Source organism: Pelodiscus sinensis, chromosome 6 (genome assembly GCF_049634645.1).
Source record: "Pelodiscus sinensis isolate JC-2024 chromosome 6, ASM4963464v1, whole genome shotgun sequence".
In the NCBI taxonomy this organism is placed as follows: Eukaryota; Metazoa; Chordata; order Testudines; family Trionychidae; genus Pelodiscus; species Pelodiscus sinensis.
In genome coordinates, this window is record NC_134716.1 from 85645447 (window position 1) to 85665374 (window position 19928).

Below are 19928 nucleotides of genomic sequence, written 5' to 3' on the forward strand. Positions count from 1 at the left end.
TATAAATCTGTAGGTACATTGAAGATATCACTATTACCAATAGTTTAGTGCTAACATTTTTCTGTAAGACCATATTCCATAGCAACAAATTAAGTCATTTCTGAAGGTGTAGCTTGAGAAGTGTGACTTGTATTCCAAAGCATTCTGAAGCATTTGTTATAGTCAGGGCTCCAACAAACAATGTAATCTACTCACCTGTGGCAAGTAGATTACACCCCGGAAGAGCCAGCACAGAGCGATCTGCGCATGCGAGAGTGCAGAATAGCACGGCTGGCGAGTGGGGCTCCCTGCCGCTCGGCAAGCCCTGGTTATAGATTCTGGGGAATCTTAGTTCTCCAAGTAACAAATTAAAAAATGTTACTGGAGAAATGCAAGAAATGTTTGTAAAAGAAAAAGTTAGAGTTTGATCTTACATACATAAGGAAAGTACTTTGCTTGCAAAGAACTATGTATTTTTTTCAGATGCATATGCATTAAGAATCTAGTGAACCCACACCACCACGACAGGTACTGTATTTCACTGCTACTTCCAAATACTTTTATATTTCAGATTAGTAATTCAAGCACAGTCGTATAAACGAGACACATTCACTTCAAAGGCCCTCTGAAAATGTTTCCTTCAGTATCTGATTCTGCAGTTATCCTGTCAAAGCTGAGATGAACACAGCGCTTTGCCTTTTATCTGGCTGTTTCTGCTATCCTTAGCCCTTCTGGCATTTTCTTGAACTTTCTCTCATCCCTGCCTCCTGGGGATTAGGAGAATGATAGCTATGACATTTCACATATGCTAAGTCACAGGTATTTTTAGTGAAAGTCATTGACAGGTCAAGGGCAATAAACAAAAAGTCATGACCCCTAACCAATCCATCCATGACTTGTACTATATAGCCCTGACTATCTTAGAGACCCAAAAGGATGGCCCAGGGCCTCTGCTAGAGCTGGAGGGGCAGGCGAAAGCAGCAGGTGGAGCCACCTTGCAGTGTCGCTGCCTAAGAGCTGAGGGAGGAACATGTCACTACTTCCAGGGAGCCCTCCAAAGTAAGTGTTACGCAAGCCCCCTTTCCCACATGCAAAATCCTGCTGCTGCTGGGGAACTGGGGTACAGTTGCTTAAGACTGCCCCAGCAGCAGCCTGCCCCCCCATCCCTACAATCCATGACCTCTGACAAACTTTCAGCCTTACTTATAGCTTAGTAAAAGGAAAGGGAATTATAGTGGGAGGAAAGGACAAATGAAGATACAATGCTACCTTCTTGACAAATCTCATTTAATACCAAGAACTGGTTACCACTGCAAAGACTAGTCACTTTTACTGTGAAATGACAGTGTAATTTAAGTATTCAGTTACAGTAGAAACATAGCAGTAGAAACATTCCTGTTCATCCAGAAATATAATTTATGCCATCATGTGCCAAAAGTGTCCGTCTGCTATACACATTGGACAAACATCTCAGACACTTCGCCAAAGAATCAATGCACACAGAAAGCTGTTGCCTGCCATTTCAGCCAGACTGATCATTCCCTTAATGACCTTAGAACATGCATATTGCTTCAAAGAGTAACTCCAGACTTCAACAAGAAGCTTCAGAATTGTCATTCATGCTTAAATTTCATAGAATAATAGGACTGGAAGGGACCTCAAGAGGTCATCGAGTCCAGCCCCCCGCCCTCAAGGCAGGACCAAGCTCCATCTACACCATCCCTGACAGATGTCTAACCAACCTGTTCTTAAATATCTCCAGAGAGTGAGATTCTACCACCTCCCTTGGCAATTTATTCCAATATTTGACCACCCTGACAGTTAAGAATTTTTTCCTAATGTCCAATCTAAACCTCCCCTGCTGCACTTTAAGCCCATTACTCCTTGTCCTGTCCTCAGTAACCAAGAGGAACAAATTTTCTCCTTCCTCCTTGTGACACCCTTTCAGATATTTGAAAACCGCTATCATGTCCCCCCTTAATCTTCTTTTTTCCAAACTAAACAAGCCCAGTTCATGAAGCCTGGCTTCATAGGTCATGTTCTCTAAATCTTTAATCATTCTTGTCGCTCTTCTCTGTACCCTTTCCAATTTCTCTACATCTTTCTTGAAATGTGGCGCCCAGAACTGGACACAGTACTCCAGCTGAGGCCTAACTAGTGCAGAGTAGAGCGGCAGAATGACTTCACGAGTTTTGCTTACAACACACCTGTTGATACAACCTAGAATCATATTTGCTTTTTTTGCAACAGCATCACACTGTTGACTCATTCAACTTGTGGTCCACTATGACCCCTAGATACCTTTCCGCCATGCTCCTTCCTAGACAGTCGCTTCCCCTCTTGACACTTTAGGTATGGGTTTAAACAGACTCTCACCCATTACAAAGATAGCTTCCCCAATTATCACCCCTATGTCATCACCTCACAGAAACTTACCTTTCCCCCTGACCTCCCACACTGTTCTAAAATTTGATTTGTCAATTTCACATGCGTTCATTTTGTTTTATTGTATCACTTTGGTATATATGGTTGTACCGATTTTCTTCCACATACTGATCTGAGTAAGTGGGTCTGGCCCACGAAAGCTAATAAACCATCTTGTTAGTCTTTAAAGTGCTACATAGTTCTGTCTTTGGTTTCAGCTATACCAGACTAACACAGCTGCATCTCTATCACTAGTAGAAACATTAGTTTTCCCTCTTAGATTCTTTCCAAAAAGTTAAACTAGATTTTAATTACAATTTTAACTTCTCAACTGCCAATATTTCAGATATTTAATAGCTGTCCCATAGTTTGCTTTGAATGTACAAGTCAAAAATCCTTGAATGTTCAAATTGGCTAAAAGCTATGTGAGTTAAACGAAAAAGCTTTCTTGCCACTCCCCTTTAGAGAGTTAGATATGTTTAGTGTTTTCATTTCTGTAACTGTCCATTTTTTCTATAATTATCAGTTAAGTACTAAATGAACTCACGCAGGAAAATGTGCTGTATGCAATCTAAGGATGTTAATGCTATTTATCTGGCTAATGATATTGTCGATACAAATTGTCTCAACTATACAATTAGTCGATAAGCACTTCTGCAGAACCAAAGCCCAGGTAGCTCCAGAGGCACCGACATGAGCCGGGACTGAGCAGTGTCGGCTCCAGAACCACCCACACTGTGGCTCTACATTTTAAATGTTGTAAGGGCCGCTGGGTTCTTACTATATTTACAATCCAGAGGCACAGCATCAGCACAAGTTGGGACTTCTTGGTGCCGTAGCAGGTACTGTTTGCGGTGGCCAGGGCTGGCTGCTGCAAACTGGCTGCTTGCCAGCAACAGCCCCTGTTTGTGGGGGGTCCCAGCTTCCCACTGGGACCCCTGCAGACAGGCTGTTTTGTAGCAGCTTCCCCATTTTCTCCCCTCCGCCCCCCCCCCCCTTTGCTGCTTCTGATAAACAGCAAGGGGGGGAGCAGGCACCATCCCAGAGTCTCTGCTGGCTTAACCAGCTCCCCCCAATACCAGCTGCTGTCTCCTCTCCCCCGCCCTCCCTTCCCACTTGCTGCTTCATAGAGGCAGCAAAGTGAGGGGATGGAGGTGCAGAGAGCATAGGGGACTGCTTGAATCCCTGCTCACCCCATGTTCCCTGCATCACTTCTGCTTTTGAATGTACAAGAGCCCTGCAGAAGTGCCCGTAGTGAGAACTGGTGTGAGCAGGGACTGTCCCATTTGCACTGTTTCACGCTGTGCCTCTGCCTCCCCTGTCCCCCCCCCCCCCGACAGAGCTGGGGGGGAACCAGCTTTACCAGTTCTCTCCAGCACCAGCTCCCCCCGCCACTTGCTGTCTCTCTCTCTCTGAGAGAAGCAGCTGGGGGGAGGGGGGAGCAACTAGTCGCTTACATTCCTTATGCAGTCTGTCCTCCAAAGGAAACCTACACAACCTCTTCAAAAGACAAACGTAGGAACTTAATCATAATTCTGCTAGACATTGAAAATCACAGATTAAAACCAGGGATGGGAAATATTTTTTTGTAGGGGGGGGCTACTTCACCAATGCTAGTAGTGGTCTTAGGCAAGCCCCACAAAGGGTGGGGCCTCAGGTGGAAGAGGCAGTTTCCCTCTAGGCCTCACCTGTGGGGGCAAGGGGAGGGAGGAAACTTCACATGCTTCCCTGTGGGGTGGGACACTCACCCACCCCGCTGCCCAACAACCACCGGCTGTTTTGAACAGCTAGCTGTTCCCTCTGGTACCATGTGCCCTTGGCAGGGGAGGAGACTTTGCATACTCTTTCCCCCCCACACCCTGCCCTGGGTCTCTATTCACCTGGGGATGGAGGCACAGCAGGGTAGGCTGGATCAAATGGCCCAGGCCGTATCTTGCCAACCGTGGATTAAACACATTCTGGTTTTTATGGCTCATTACAGCAATTTAATACCATCCACTGCTTACTAACCCTTAAGTGCCCATTCCATGTTGTTTCATTCTCACCCTCATCTTAATAGTCCCAACTTGTATTTAGTTCAGACACTCTGGTTACCTGCCCTAGACTTAAAGAGCACAGTGAAGCTCAAAAGTTTGTCCTTTCCACCAACAGAAGCTGGTACAATAAAAAATACTTACTATCTTCTCCTCCTCACAATGTGGGTTTTTGCGCACAAAAGCTTATGCTCAAATAAATCTGTTAGTCTTTAAGGTGCCCCAGGACTCCTCATTCTTACTCACCTTGTCTCCCTCACTTTAAAGAATAGTATTGAAAAAGTTGATAGTTGATCTATAAGTCAATGTAGGTTTGACAGATTCCACAGAGAGTTTTCATAAGAACCTGTTGGAGGAAAAACAGCATTACTCAAACAACGCACTTTCATATTTGCATAGGAGAAATAAGACAGAAATAAGTTCTGTTAAACAACAACCTTTGTAAAAAAAAGTGGCTTAAACAAGTGGCTCTCAATCAGGAATAGATGTACACAGTGGGGTACAACGACTCATCTGGATATTTTCCTAGGTTTACAATAGGCTATGTAAAAAGCATTAGTTAACATCCCTACAAATTGAAATGTAATGGCTTGTTTAGACCGCTCTGTATAGGGCCGTCAATTGCAATTGATTCACATGATTAACTCAAATGTGATTGTTAGTCTTGATTAATCTCACTGTAATTTTACTTAAATATAGTATCAATTGAAAATAAACACTTTTGAATGTTTCTACATTTTAAAGTTGATTTAAATTACAATGTGTACAGTGATCACTTTACAAACTTTTGCACTGTAAAAATGACAATTCACTCTCCTACAAGTATTGTAGAGCAAGCTATTGTGAAAGTGCAGTTTAACAAGTGTAGATTTGTTAAATAACTGCACTCAAAAACAAAACAATGTAAAACTTTAGAGCCTAAAAGTCCACTCAGTCCTACTTGTTCAGTTAATCACTAAGAAAAAAGTCTGTTTACAGTTATAGGAGATAATACTGCCCAGTGTTTATTTATAATGTTACCTGAAAGAAAACAGGCATTAGCATGACACTTGGGTAACTGATGTTGGAATGTATTTATGTATCAGATATGCGAGACACAAGCAGAACTCATCAGCATGGTTGCATATCCTCTGGAATGGAGGCCGAATCATGCTAACCTTTTCAAGCACAACATCACTTTCTGAATTTGTCAGTCCAGGATCTACCTCAAACCCAAATACCCTGTCTTCCACCCCATCCCTTCGTCAAGGCTCTCCCCTCCTCACTCTGTGAAGATGGGGATACAGGAGAGGGGAACAGAGTGGCATCAGTGCCTCTGTCTCTCCCACCCTGCCCAACAAGCAGGGCAGTGTGGGAAGGGGCAGCTGAAATGGGGTTTCAGTTAGGATCACCTGTCAAAGGCTCCAAGATCTACCAGTAGAGCCTGCTCTACTGGTTGGTGACCTCTGCTCTAGCACATCTGGCATATAAATATCTTGGGATGCTGGCTACAGCAGTATCATGCAAACTGTCTTCATTGAACAAGCAGGCAGCATTATCTCCAGCAAACAAAATCAAACTTGTTTTTCTGAGCTATTGGCTGAAGTAGTAAGAGGATGTAATGGATTTGTAGATTCTAAAGTTTTATTGTGTCTTTTTTGTACATAAGTCTACATTTCTAAGTTCAGCTTTCATGACAGTACTTACACCAGATGAAAAATACTATTTTACAGTGTATTTGTAATCAAAACAAGTGAGCACTGTACTTTGTATTGTACTCTTCTGTCTATATTTTAGAAATGTGCATCTCTGAGTCTGTTTATTCAAGAGCTCTTCCTAAACAATAAGTTAGCATCCCCCGCCCCCTTAAATTTGGTATGCAGCATCCTACTTCTCCTAACTTAAAGAAAGGTCAGGTTTTGGATATGCCAGGAAAATCTTCCATAACAACATGAAAAGGGAGGGAGGGATGCTGTACTACAGAGTGAGCAGTGGGGGGCAGCCATACCACCAAGAGTAGCCATCTGTAAATGGGGCTCATCATGTTGCCAACAGACTGGATAAGTGGACCCCAGTCCCAAAACTCCTTCCCGGCTTGGGCACAGCATCAGAATGAGGAGGGTGGAAGGAAACAGCCCCACTGACTTGAGAGGGGGGTAGAGCTGCCCCTCACCCCAGTTCTTAGGGACAAGCTGGCAGATGGGGTAGGTGGCAAGCTCTTTTCCCCAGAACTCTGCATTTTCCCAGCCCCCTGCCCTGATACCTGTACTCCACCCCCATCTTGAGCCTCTCCTCAATCCCCCATACTGACTCCTACACCCCTCACACTGCCAGTACCCTACCCTGAAGGTTCCAGGCAATGCTGGGTAAAGTCTACTAGCTGAATATATTTGAAAATGAAGACAAAAATGTAAATGTTATTAACAGCTCAATTAATTATGATTTTTTAAAATTGCTTGATGATCCTCTTTATACCAGTGATGGGCAACCTAAGCTAGTGAGTGGGCCACAAGAGTGGCCTTCCATCAGCGTCGCCTCTAAGCTGAGCAGCAGCACAGCTTCACAGGAGATTAATCAGCCCCGAGCTTCTGACTTGGTGGGACTGATTAAACTGCGCAGCAGCACAGCTTCACAGGTGATTAGAGGGAACACTGCCCTCCAGCTCCTGTGCTGCAAGTTTGTTGTAACTAAGACAGTCCCCCAGGGCAGGGTAGTTTTGCTAACTGCACTTCCATACCTAGAATTTGCAGGGTGTTCCAACTGAACCATAGCAGCACTTTGATTGGATGCAGAGGGAGCACATGACTCTCATAGTCAATGTTGTGTGCAATTAGCAGGCATCTCGCTTCACATACCCTTGCTTTAAATCAGGTGTGGGCAATAGTTTTTGAAGTAGGGAGCACTCCCAAGAATTTTGTAAGGTGTTAAGGGCTGCTTTCTTCCATAATATTAATAGAGAAGGTGCATGGAGCAGATGGGAGCTTGGGGTAAGGGATTGGGGTGCAGGAGAAGGTATGGGATCTGCAAGGGAGTTTGGGTGCAGGAGAGGTTTGTGACCTGGGCAGGGGATTGGAGTGCAGGGTCTGGGAAGGGAGGGGGTTATGTGGGGCTGGAGTGCCAGAGGCAGACTCTGTCTCTGAGTGGCTTCCATCCAGCAGCCCAGCAGGTTCCTCAGCCAGGCTCCCTGATTTCTATGCCCCTGTACGTCTCTCAGAGCAGCTGCAGAGGGCAGTTTCTGGCCAATGGGAGCTGTGAAATTGTGCTGGGGATGGGGGCAGCACATGAAGCCTCTCCTTCTGGACTTGCAGTGCTCAGAGATATATACATGGCCCCCACAACAGCTGCTCTCAGTAGTGTGCAGGGGCAGGCAGTGAGCTTGGCTGAGGATCCTGCTGCACCCATAGGCCAGATCAGTGGGTTGGCAGGCCACATCTGGCCCACCCCTGCTTTAAGTGCATGTCACTTTAGTAATACCAGTAGGGGAAAAAAATGACACCGATGGAAACCAGTGGCGTACGGGCAACAAAACAAAATGTCTCATGGGCCATATATAGAACCCCAATGGGCCACAGGTTGCCCCCCACTGCTTGTGAACTATGCACTGAAATGTAAGTACAATATTTTCACTCTTATTTAATTTAAAAGTGTGGTAAAATGAGTCAGCAATTTCTCTTACTTGAGTCATAACTCTGAATTGAGATACTATACAAGTGTGTGGCTTAAACAGAGTGCTAAATAGCATCCACAGCTAGAATATATACCCCCTTAAACGTAGCCCTATAAAGAATACTTTCCAAAGAAATTAAGTTCAAGTAAAACAGTCATCAGGCTATGCAAGCCTTTATATGCAAAGGCAGTATTGTTTCCCCTCAAGTTAGGAGAGGAATCAGGGTTGCTTTTGCACCATTTTAATCTTGGAGGCTATAACCAGTAAGAACCAGTACAGGATAACTGCCTTACCTTCTCAGTCCTCCATAAATACTGATGGTCTTTATCATGCTAACAAGATTAATATGATTTTATCATCAGTTCCATAAAAGTTGCTTTTTCCCAGTACCAGACATGAAAACGGATACACAAGAATACCAAGTTCCAATAAATTTCACAGGAAGCATATCTGTGAGAATGCTTTTCCTAAAGCCTATGAAAGAATAATAAAAAGCACTGAAGAATATGGAAATATCAGAAGATAGCTATTAGACAAAGTTAGGGTGTAGGAAATTAAGAGCACTGCCATTATTCACTTAAACTCGGGATAGGATCCTGTTTGCTGTATTTTTGGATCCATATTACTATTTCAGAAAAGGCTGAGCAGTGTCATATACTTACACAAAGCGTTTTTCCAAGACACAAAAAACCACTGAAAACAGGGCTTTGTAGTATGGCAGCTACCCCAATCAGCTGTATCAGATTCATATTACCCACTGACCCAAATGGCTGAAAATTAGAAAGAATGCCACCAGAATGAGATGTAGATTAGAGCATCTGTTTAAGAAAGGATGAACTATGATTATTGTAAGAATGTACATATATATCCTCAAGTTAGAAACATTTTTGGTGCAAATGATACTGAGACAGACCGGACCTCTCTTCAAACAGAGAAGGTGCAGCAAAGTATCTAGACAGAAGGCTGACTGCTATGCTGATTTACATAATACAGTAAAACTCCACTGGTCTGGCATCCAATGCTCCAGCACTCCTGATGGTCCGACACCATCAGGAACCCGGAAGTGCTCCGGCTGCCGGACAATTGGAGCTGCTCTGTGCCCGGCTTCCCTGATTCAGCCGCTGCTGAACTGACCAGCAGATGGTCGGCTCTACGGGACCAACCCGGCAGCACCCCAGCTGCTCTGCCCCAGGCGTCCCCGATTCAGCCGCTGCTGGTCAGTTTCAGCAGCGGCTGAATCAGAGATGCCTGGGGCAGAGCCGAACTATCAGAAGAGGGGGCTATGAGGGGTCTGGGGTGGCATCCTCCCCACCCCACCCCAGACCCCTCATAGCCCCCCCTTCTGATAGTCTGGCATATTTGATAATCCAGCACCCCCTGGGTCCTAAAGGTGCCGGATTATCAGACGTTTACTGTAAATGGTTTTGTACCAACATGTCATGTACAAAGGTGATCTATGCAACTAAAAGTTCTACTGGTCTTTTACTTTCTCTCCTATTGTTTGTGAATACTCACTTGTTGCATTTTGTTTTCAATTAAAGCATAATGAGCTAGGACCTGTTATCTAACAACTTTGTACAGCACCTGACACAATAGTACTTCAATCCTGACAGATCTTTGGGCTCTGCCCTAATATAAAGAAATAATTAAATGTTAGCTAAAGATACCTTTTTGCCCAGATATACTGTCTCTTGGTATGTTTTCATTTTAATGCAGTACTTAGGGCACATTCTTTGCTTTTATGTAGCTTGTTAGGCCTCTTCAGCCATTGTAAAAAAATAAATTGTGTAAGGTAAGCAAAAAGCACAAAATGCTCTTTAAACAGTCAAGGGAATGCAAATCTAAAAATGAAGAAAGGAAGTTCCAAGGTAAATATTAAAAAAAGCACCAAAAATTGTGTCTTCAATTGTGCACTGAAGTTAACTGCAAAACTCCAATCGATTTCCACTGGAGCGGAAACAGACCCCACAGTTTTATTTTATATCAACAAGACAGCTGAAATTAGTGTTGGTCTCTACAGTTGAGGTGGTCACACGATGACCCAAACGAGTTCTAACTGAAACACCAGAACATTTCCAGCAAATAATTATTAGCTCAAAGGTCAAAAGCTGTGGTCACTGGGCATTTATACAGACTTGCCACTGCTCACGATTCTATCATTCTGACAGTATTTGGCATTTTTAGAGCTTCTACTTCCCACATGAGGTAAGATTACATTAGAATCTCAGCTTCCATCCCTCACCTTCATGGCGGCTAAGAAAAGCTTGAAGAGGTCAACCCTAAAGATCAGAAACAAAAAGGCATTCAATTTAAGCTAATCATGACTTCTGAATGCTTGGGGTTGGCAATGGTGGTATCATACCTCAGCAGCAATTATCTTCCTGGTATAAATCTTGGAAGTAGGGAATTTAATTGCACAATTCCCATTAGCATCAGGGACCTGTGCAGCAAAATCCCTTAACCTCTCATGGAAATTGATGCTGGCTTTGAAAATTCCAGGTCTTAAATACATTTTCTATAGAAATATATTTGTAAACAATCAGACTAAGTTCTCCAAAGCAGGGATGGTAGATTTAATGTAACAATTGTGTAACCACACAATCTTAGCAGCTACACGATTATTCAATGATCCCTTAGCAGCCAGTGCATTCCCAGCCCCATTTCCTAGGAGTCCCTTGCTACCAGACCTGCTGCCTAAATATCAGAGGCAGCAGAGGGTAGCAGACTCTGTCTGGAGGCAGGAAGAACTCTGACTCCATCATCCTATGGAAGAGCCTGGTCCTGCCATGGACGGAGGCTGCTCCAGCATCCCACCACCTCCACACCTCTCCCCGCTCCCTATGGAAGGAGGAGGCGGCTCAGCCATGCAGGTGCTCAGGGAAGCAGGCTTTTAAGCCAGCTCCCCCCTGAGTACCAGCTTCCACCTGCCTCCCCACTCTCCAGTTGCCTCTGTGAGAGGCAGCAAGGAGGGGACAGGCGGCTCCACTGAGCTACAGAGTGCAGTTCTGTACAAGCCACGGGCTTGAAAGCCGGCTCCCCATGGGTACCAGCTCCCACCTGCTCCTCCGTGCTGCTGCTGCCTATTAGAGGCAGCAGAACAGGGGTAAGTGGCTCTGTGGGATCCAGTGCTGGGGGAGAGTGGCGTAAAAGCGCACTGGCTCCTGCCTCCCTGCCTTGCAACTTCTGATGCAGAGGGAACAAGGGGGAGGGGAGCGTGGAGTCATTTGGATTAAACGACTCTCTGCTAACATCTCTACTCCAAAGCAAAGCCAGAAGCAGTATGTTAATATGTGAACGCAGGGGGCGTTGAGGCTTTCTGGCACAAGCTGCAACCCAAACTGCTTTCCTGTCCTGAGCAGCGTCACTGTGCACATTTCATTTGCTCCTCCCTCCTTTCCCAAATAAAACAGGCTCCAGCTGCAGCCGGCAAGTCATCGTCCCACCAAACGACAGGTCCCAGCTCCAGGCAGCGCACAAGATTCTGAAATAGCGGGACGACAGGAAGCAGATCCCGCCCTCTCCGCCTGGTCCCGGGGACTGCAGCATTGCAGCCCCGTGCACTCGGCACAGCAAACCGCACTGTGCGCTGCTCAACGCGCCCCACACGCCACGCTCTCCGCAACGCAGCCGGCTGCAGCGGCAATGCCGAGCTCCCTGCGAGCGGCAGCCCCACAGCCCGCTCTCCTGCCCACCCCGTGGCTCTGCACCCGCAGCGTTTACCTTACAAGAGGGGGGGGGGGGGCTCTGCGCTCTTGTGCCACAAGGAGACACGTTCTTCCGCTTGGCAAACCCACACGTCATGTGTTTCTCTTCAAGGCGTAACGCTCAGTTGCTGAGTTGTGCCCAGCGCGCAAGCCCGGCTGAAGGGGCTCGCCCCACCCCAGGCACGTACTTAGTTTGCAAACAGCGCAAAGCAGGGGAGCGCACGAGGCTGCAGAAGCCCTAGGCGGAGCACAGCTTCGAAACGCCAGCAGCTCCCCGCTCCGGGCTGATGGGCGGAGACTTCTCTTGCTGTCCCGCCCCCCAGCAAAAGTTCTCAGCTCCCATTGGCCAATCTCTCAGTTTCCTGCCAATAGGAGCCTGAGACGTTTTGCGGTGCTCTGGGGCAGCGTGAGAAGCCTTATCCCGCCCCTCATGCCCATACTGGAGCCACGTGCAGCCTGTAGCAGGTAAACGCCTCCCTGCCATCTGGTCCCTCACCCTTCCCTCTGACTACCTGCACCAGGCCACCACCCAAACCCTCTGTACCCCTTTGCCCAGGTCACAACTTCCTGCACCCCCTCCCTTTACTCCTCGCCTGCACCCATACCCCCCCCCCCCCCCGATCATGCACTCCCATTCCCCTGCTTCGGGTCACCCCTCTGCACCACCTTCTCCCAGGTCACGATTTCCTCCCAAAACTTGCACCCCCCTCTTAGAGCACCACCTCCAGGCCAAAATCCTCTTCTGCACCCATCTGCCCTACTGGGCTGTGCACCTCAAGCCCCTGCCCCAGATCACAGCCCCTCCTTCACCCAAACTCCCTTTCAGACCCCTCACCACCTTCTACACCCCGGTCCCCTATCTCAAGTTCTCTTCTGCATCCAACCTCTATACCAGTCTGCACATCCCCCCCACAGAAGGGCAGCTCTTGACCACTTGCCAAAATCTTGGTGTGGCCTCCCATTAAAAATTATTGCCCACACCTGGTGTAAAGTCTTCAAACAAACCATGGCCCATTCACAGCAGGTAAATGCTGAAAATCTCCACTACAGTTATACTGAAAAATTGCTTCCTCCTTCAAGACCTGGGTGCTTAGTTTGCTAGGTCCCCAACTCTTGCAGGGAGCTCTGAGCATCATAAGCTCAGGTCTTGGCAGAAAAGTAAACGAGGGATTGGTTTTTAATGTAAGATGTTCTATGGGTGATGCTTTTTTTTAAGCACCTCCCAGACGTGTTGGGGTTGCAGTTGTTCATGCAGCAGTTTCAGGTCTATCATTGGGAATGCTGCACAGATGAAGAGAAGTCTCAGAGGGGTTAGTCTGTAACTAAAAAAACTTAAAAAAACAACACTGGTCCTGTAGCACCTTAGAGACTAACCAAAAATAGATAGATAGTATCATGAGCTTTCATGGGCACAAGCCACTTCTTCTTCAAAGCTCATGCTACTATCTATATATATTTTTATTAGTCTCTAAGGTGCTACAGGACCAGTGTTGTTTAATTTTTTAAAAAAATACAGAGAAAATTCTTGATCTTTGTTCATTATTTTTGCAGCCGGTAACACTTCTGCATGAAGCAACTCAAAGCATGGTTTGATGGGGCAGGTGCTGGACTGTGGCTTGAGAGCTTGGTTCAGTAACTCTCTGAAATTGAAGACAATAGGAGGAGACACAGAAGCAATCTCAGGAGCAGAAGTCCCCTGTGGAGCAGCGGTGGAACATTGGTGACGAGGGCTGGGGCCCAAGTCAGCTCCCATGCGGTGGGAGCAGGGAGGGAGGGCCATCCAACTGTGTTCCTGGTCCAGTCTGTAACCCCAGCCTCAGCAGCTCCCTTACTTCTGTTTACTTGTTCCCCTATCTCCACTCCTCTCTGGCCCCTCTCTGGGTGTGGGGTCTGTGTGTATGTGTGGAGGTTGATAGGAACACCTGGTTGAAAAGGGGTGCTGGTGGCTCCAGTGAGCTAAACAGGCCATTAAAAGTCTGGTTGGCAGTGCAGCAGGGATAAGACAGGTTCCCTGCCTGCCCTAGCTCTGCATAGCTCCTGGAAGTAGTAGGCATGTCCCTGCAGCCCCTTGGCTCAGGGGTGATCAAGGAGTCTCTGTACACAGTCCCCACCCTAAGTGCTGCTCTGGAGCTGCATTGGCCAGGAACAGCAGCCAGTGAGAGCAGCAGGGGCTGGTCCTGTGGCTGGGGCAGCGTGCAGAGCTACCTGGTCACACTTCTGCCTAGGGGCTGCAGAGACATGGTGGTCACTTCTGAGACACCTAAAGTAGGCATCGCATGGCTGGCACCCACACCTTAGCCTCCTGCCCCAGCCCTGAGCCCCCTCCCAGAGATCACACCCTCAGCCCCTCCTGCACCCCAACCTTCTGCCCCAGTCCTGAGTCCCTCTCCCAGAGTCTGCACCCCAGCTCTAGGCCTGAGCCCTCTCCTGCCTCCAAATTCTCTCCTAGAGCTTGCGCACCCCATGCAATACTCCAAACCACTTGACCCTACAATAGAACCTCCTTCTGCATCCCAAACTCTTCAACCCCAGCCCCACCTCAGAGCCACACTCCCAGCCAGAGCCCTCACCCCTCCACACTCCAGCCCCCTCCCACATTCCAAATCTCTCAGCCCCAGACCATTCAGCCCCAGCCCAACCCCAGAGCCTGCATGCCCAACCAGAGCCCTCACCTTGCTGCACCTCAACCCACTCCCCCAGCCATGAGCCCCCTCCCACATACCAAAGCCTTCATCCTGGACCCCAGCTGGAGCCTTCACCCTCTCCTGTGCCTTAATCCCTTGTCCGAGTCTGGTGTCACTATGCCACTGCCGCAGAGCCAAGCACCCCTAGCCTCCTCTACTCCCCTCCCCCCGCTCTAACCCAATGCCCTCCCCTTCCCCAAGAGCCTGGGTTTCACCGGAACCACCACCTCTGCCAAGCATTTCTCCCTCCAGGTGCTGGAGCACGTGCGCAGAGCAGCCACGACCAGTTCGGGTGCACAGCTCTGAACAGCAATCGAGCTGTAACCTTAAGAGCCGCATTTCTCTAAGCAAAGAGCTGCATGCAGCTTTAGAGCTAAGAGTTGGCCACCTCTCATCTATGCCATCAAGTGCCAGCGATGCCCCTCTGCCATGTATATCAGCCAAACTGGACAGTCTCTACAAGAAAGGATTAATAGACACAAATCAGATATTTGAAATGGTAACACACAGAAATCTGTTGCCCGGGCTCTCATTAATGGATTTAAAGGCAGCTGTTCTCTTACAAAGCAATTTTAGGAATTAAGTAGAGAGAGTCGACGGAATTGGCCTTCATACACAAATTTGATACTATCTCTCATGGCTTGAACAAAGACATGAACTGGATGGGCCACTATGTTCCACACCCAAATGACATCAAAAGCTAAGTATTGTGCACTTACACCCTACTCTATTAGCCTCATTTAGCATGGACAGTTTAATTAACACATTTTTTGTCCCCATCCCTCTCTCCCCTCTTTTCCTGCTTTATAATTCAACTACTGTGCCTCTTGCTCCATATTTGCCATCTGAAGAAGTGGATTGTGCCCTATGAAAGCTCATGATACTATTGATATATTTTTTGGTTAGTCTCTAAGTGTATCTCTACACTACAGCGTTATTTTGAAATATCTTATTTCGAACTAGCTTATTTAGAAATAACACGTCTACACACAAAATGCATTTCGAAATAGCGCATCCACACGGAGTGGACACTGAATAGTATTTAAGGCCAGCCGGAACCAGGTCTGGCTGGGCATCAGGTCAGGAGTTACTTTGTGTGGCTGCTGCCTGAGGCTATCTGAGGCCTGTGCTTAAAGGGACCCCCCCGCCCCCCGGACAGCTGGTTCTCAGGTTTCCCTGCTTACTTGCCTACCTCGATGAGGGACAGCAAAGCATTTTGTCTCTGCGTGCTCAACCTGCCCTCACTCGGAACACCACAGCACTCTACAACATGGAGGCAGAGCTGCCCCGGGGCACTGTGGTGCTTCTTGTGGATGCGTTGCTGCGAGCCTGGCTGCACTTTCTGCAGGCTGCCATTGGGGAGGTTCATCGGGGGGCTGTCAGTATCCAGGAGGCCCTGTGGGGAGAGCTTCCACCCTGAGGAGCACTAAGAGCCTCCCTGGTCTGCCCAGTTGGGGGCTTGTGCCTCATTCCTCCCTCATGTCCTTCCACTTACCCATCCCTAACCCCGCTTCCTGATGTCAAATAAAATACACGTATTTTCATGAACACAAACTCTATTTAACAAAACTGAGGGAGGAGGGGATGAAACTCTGGTGAGACTGGGGAAAGGAGGTGGGAGAGGGGAAGAGAGAGGGGAGGGGGAAACATGGGAGGAGGGAGCTGGAAGGGGGAAGCAAGGGGAAGTAGGGGGAGGGGAAGCTCAGGGTTGGGAGGCTCACCGGACCAACTTGATTTTCATGAGAACCTGCTCCTGGGTTCGCATGTGGCCTTTGGTGGCCAGGCTGGCAGCTATCCTGCCATAGACGGCTGTGTTCCTCCATCTTGTGCGGCGATCATGGACGTTGGGGACATCTCCTCCCAAACCTGAATAAGGTCCATGATCTCCACCCTGGACCAGGAAGGTGCCCGCTTTCTTCAGGCCCTGGCAGGCTCCTGGGAGCTAGTAGACTGCTCCTGGGGAGCGGTGGAGGGCTGGCTGCCAGTGACTTGCTGGCTCATGTTTTGGGGCCACGGGATCAGGGGCAGTGACTGCTGGCTCTGGGCTGGCAGGCTTGGGGCTGGCACAGGCACTGTGGCCAGAGTCAACCCCTTTAAGGGCTCTGGGGAGCAGGGGAGGGAGAGGAGTGTTCTTGGTTGAGGCTGGAGTGGCCACCAGCACCCCCTGGGAAGGCTGGAGGCCCCCTATTTCGATGTAAGTGTCCACACAGCACTTATTTCAAAATAGCTATTTCGAATTTGGCGTTATTCCTCGTGGAATGAGGTTTAACAAATTCGAAATAAGAGGTCCTCTATTTTGAATTAATTTTTGAAATAGTGGTTTGGCTGTGTAGATGCTAGTAAAGTTATTTTGAAATAATGGCTGTTATTTTGAAATAACTTTGCTGTGTAGACATACCCTAAGGTGCTATAGGACCATTGTTATTTTTTAATTTTTTTTAACTTTGTAAAGATGTGTTCTTCTTGGGATTTTAACTGATGTGTCATGTAATATTACTCCCTTTTTGGTTTTTATTTGTTTGGCTTTGGGAGAGAAAAGATTATGTGGGAATGTGACAAAAATGGGGCAGAAACATAGCATTTGAAATTCTGGAAGTTAAAATAGCTTGCAGAAAGGATGCTTCAAAAAGTAGGAGCCATTATATCCTCAACTGATATAATTACCTCCATTGGCTTCCATGAATATATGCTGATTTATTCCTGCTGAAGATCTTTTCCCACCCAAATGTTCAGAGACCAATAATAGTAAATAATTCATAAACCAGGCTGATATTGAAATATACATGCCTGCTAATTCTTAATACCACCGAAGAAATTAAAATATTTGTTGCGGTTATCAGAAGAACAACATGACCACAGATAAGAAAATCACTTCATCTCTCCCCTCCCCTCACTCACCACCTTGATTGTCTAGATCACTGTAATTAGCTATGGAAGAACATTCTATTCTCATATGTTTAGAAGCCATGAATGAAATGTTTGTGTACCTAAATGAAGCGTTTGCCACCTGCTTGGATTCAGAGATTTGGAATGTCAGCTGGCAGCTGTGATAATCATAATGATTTTCACGGTCACAGTCCAATTACAGAAATGTTTACAAGTGTCAGTATGGTGTCTGATTTTCAAAACAATGCTAGTCTCAGATTGTGCATTTCTAATTTGAACGATTCCATGTTTTATATTCTTTTAAATACAGTTAAAAATAGTCCAGAGCTTTACAGAGGAAAAAGCTGACACTTGAAATGGCTTGATTTTGATTGGCTTCATAAGTACAAAAGAATGGCTATACTGGGTCAGACCAGTGATCTAGCTAGCCCAGTGACCTGTGTTCTCCAAGATGCTTCAGATGCTCTAGCCCTCACCATCCAGTTCCAGGTTCTGATAGTCAGAGATTTAGGGATACCATAAGAATACAGTTTTACTCCTGACCATCTTGGCTAACAGCCACTGATGGACCAATCTGCACTTATCTAATTCTTTTCTGAATACAATATTATTGATCTTCACAACATTGAGTTCCATAGCATAACTGCACTGTGTGAAGTACTTTCCTAGGTTTATTTTAAACTGTCTACCTAGTAATTTTATTGAGTGACCCCAAGTCTTGTGTTATATAAAGCTATAAATAACATTTCTATAGTCATTTTCTCCACACCATGCATGAATTTATAGACCTCTATCATACCCCTCCTTAGTTGCCAGTGCCAGTCTTTTTAATCTTGCTTCATACCCCTAATCATTTACTTTTTCCAATTCTATAATATCTTTTTTTGAGATAGGGCAACCCGAGCTGTATGCAGTATTCAATATGTGTGGGTACCATGGATTCACATAGTGACATTATCATATTTTCTGTTTGTTTGTTTATTCCTAATGGTTCCTAACATTCTTTTTTCTTTTAAACTGGCTGTGCATGGAACAGAAGTTTTTAGAGAACTATCCACAATGACTCCAAGATCTCTTTCGTAAGTGGTAATAGCTACTTTAGTCCCCATCATTTTGTATGTGTAGTTAGGATTATATTTTTCAGGAAGCATTACTTTGCATTTATCAATATTGAATGTCATCAGTCATTATCTTGCCCAATCTCCTAATGTTGTAAGCAGTGCTTTTTTTGTGACGGTACTGCCCGGTACGCAGTACCAGCACCTCCAGACGCAGTACCAGCACCTTCAGTCAGAGCTCAACAACTTTTCCCCTGGAGTACCGGCACCTTTTTTTTTTTTTTTTTTAACAAAAAAAGCACTGGTTGTAAGACTCCTTGGTACCTCTTTGCAGTCAGCTTTGGACTAAACTATCTTGAAAAATTTTGTTTCACATGCAGACTTTGCCCCCTAACTGCTCACACTGTTTTCCAGATCGTTTCTGGACACGTTGAGCAGAACTGGTCTCCGTCCAGATCTTTGGAGGATGTCATTATTTTTTCTTCTCCTCTGTGAGAGCTGACCATATATTCCTATCCTTTGTCTGTCTTTTAACCATGAGAGGACCATCCCTCTTACTCCAGGACTGCCTACTTTGCTTAAGAACATTTGATGGGACCATGTCAAAGACTTTCTGAAATTTCAACCACACTATATCAAATGGATCATCTTGTCCACATGTCTATTGGTTTCCCCCCTAAGAATTCTAATAGTTTGATGAGGTATGGTTTCCTTTTACAGAAGTCATGATGATGATTCTCCAATATATCGTGCTCATCCATGATTACTGGCCTGTAATTACCAAGATCGACTCTGGGACCTTTTTAAAAAAATCAGCATTATGTTAGCTATTTGCCAGTCATCTGGTACAAAGGCCAATTGAAGCAATAGATTATGTATTGCAGTTACTAATTCTGCAATTTTATTCTTGAGTTCCTTCAGAACTCTAGGATGAACACCATCTGTTTCTGGTGACTTATTATTGCTTAATCTATCAATTTGTTCCACAACTCCTCTAATGATACCTCAGTCTGGGATAACTCCTCAGATTTGTCACCTAAAATAATGGTTCAAGTGTAGCACTCTGTGACAGGTCACAGAGCAGACAGCACCCCCACTACGCCACACACTCTCCCTCACATTTTTCTTCATTTAGTGTCTTTGTAATAGACTTGTCTTTCTTGAGTGCTCCTTTAGCATCTCCATCAAATGGACTCACTTGATTATTGGACAGACGTCTGTAAACCTCATTTTCCGAGGAATAACGCCTTTTGTCGACAGAGTTCTTGTCGACAGAAGGCGTTATTGCATCTACACTGTCCTTTGCGTCTACACTGTCATGTCGACAAAGCGGCTTGCTTTGTCGACAGAAGTGGATGTAGTCTAGATGCTCTTTGTCGACAGAAGCTTTTGTCGACAGTATCTGTCGACAAAACTTCTGTTGACATAAGCCTGTAGTTTAGACGTACCCTAAGAGAGGAGAAACAGAACTCGAGCTATTATGTCATACACAATTCACTGACTCTGAGTATAAG

At 46.2% G+C, this 19928-nt stretch overlaps 1 long non-coding RNA gene and 1 other non-coding gene across 3 annotated transcripts in view; both read right to left on the reverse strand.

Moving 5' to 3' along the window:
* The window catches only part of LOC106731702 (uncharacterized), a 45524-nt gene extending 33384 nt beyond the window's left edge, over positions 1-12140 (reverse strand). Inside the window, exons 1-2 of one of the 2 annotated variants that reach the window (XR_001367954.3) lie at positions 11803-12140; positions 4683-4782 (exon numbers count right to left, since the gene is read on the reverse strand). This is a non-coding gene — a long non-coding RNA (uncharacterized LOC106731702). Of the gene's footprint in view, positions 1-4682; positions 4783-8375; positions 9366-11802 lie in introns of those variants that run through there. The other variant, XR_012904858.1, reaches the window with a different exon arrangement.
* On the reverse strand, positions 8254-8390 carry LOC112545132 (small nucleolar RNA SNORA47). The gene has a single exon (XR_003088561.1). It is a non-coding gene; the product is annotated as a small nucleolar RNA SNORA47 (small nucleolar RNA).
* Positions 12141-19928: the final 7788 nt, after the last annotated feature.